Source organism: Chelon labrosus, assembly GCF_963514085.1.
Source record: "Chelon labrosus genome assembly, chromosome: 5".
Classification (NCBI taxonomy): Eukaryota; Metazoa; Chordata; class Actinopteri; order Mugiliformes; family Mugilidae; genus Chelon; species Chelon labrosus.
Genome location: NC_140341.1, coordinates 9,203,878 through 9,204,935, shown reverse-complemented (window position 1 = coordinate 9,204,935; position 1,058 = coordinate 9,203,878).

Here is a 1,058-nt window from a genome sequence, read left to right as displayed (position 1 = left end):
TAGCTTCGTTGGTGCAATGCTACACTTTTAGCATTGGCGTACCGCATTGCACACATGCAGTACATATCTTTGCGCGTGATCAGAACTGTGAAAACTTTGCTTAGCAGACAAGCGCTACAAGCGGTCTTGAGTTTTTTACAGGGCAATTTTTAGTTTGGAAACCAATCAGTTTGTTGCGCTATCAGAACGAAATAATTAGAGTGTCTGATCCCAGCCTGCCTAAGACCTTGATTTACATTTTCACGAAAGCAGATTTACCAGCTGCGATAATGCCCGCGGCTGTAAATGGCTGCTCTTGTTTAAACGTTTCAAGGGACCAATGGTTTTGCTCTTTATTTCGGATGAAAACAATGGTTAATAGACTCAACTGTAACCAACAACGCAACCGGAGTCTCTGAAGTAAAAAATAAAGAAAGAAAAAATGCTGATTAAATGAGAGGCGCAAACTGCAGTGAGGGATATGTGGGTGATTGCTGGAACTGAGAACAAGCTGATTTCTCACTTCAAAAAGGATTTGGAGTTGTTTGTTACCTCCAGCCGAGAGCTAAGATACTCTTCTACTAAACAACAGTTGCTAAATTCCTACTGTGAAAAAAGATTTGGGAGCAGAACATATAATTCCAGGAAGTGTGTGTGTGCGTGTGCGCGCTCATGAGCTGTTCCGTGTGTGCGTGTCGTGTGCGTGTGCGCAATAAAACCTGCCATGCAGTGTTTTGTTTTCCAACTCTGTTCATTAGTTTTATAATTATTTTCCTAAATCTTATTAGTCTTATCTCGAGAGGAGCCGTGAGCAAAGGAACTGAAGTGTAAGTGTGTGTTTGCGTGCGAAAACGGAGAATGTGTGTTTGTTCTGTACGCAATGTGTAGAGTGAGACGGAATTGTTTTTGTGTTGTATTTTTTTTTTTTAAGTCTTTTATGATTTTTTTTTCTTCGTGTTCTTTTTTTTCTGCATTTTCTTTTTTTTTTCTGCTGTAGAAAAGAAAGCACAGATAACATTGAAAAAAAAGTCAGTGCAGTCAATGGATACGAAACAGGCAAATTTGACGGGTCGCCGTGA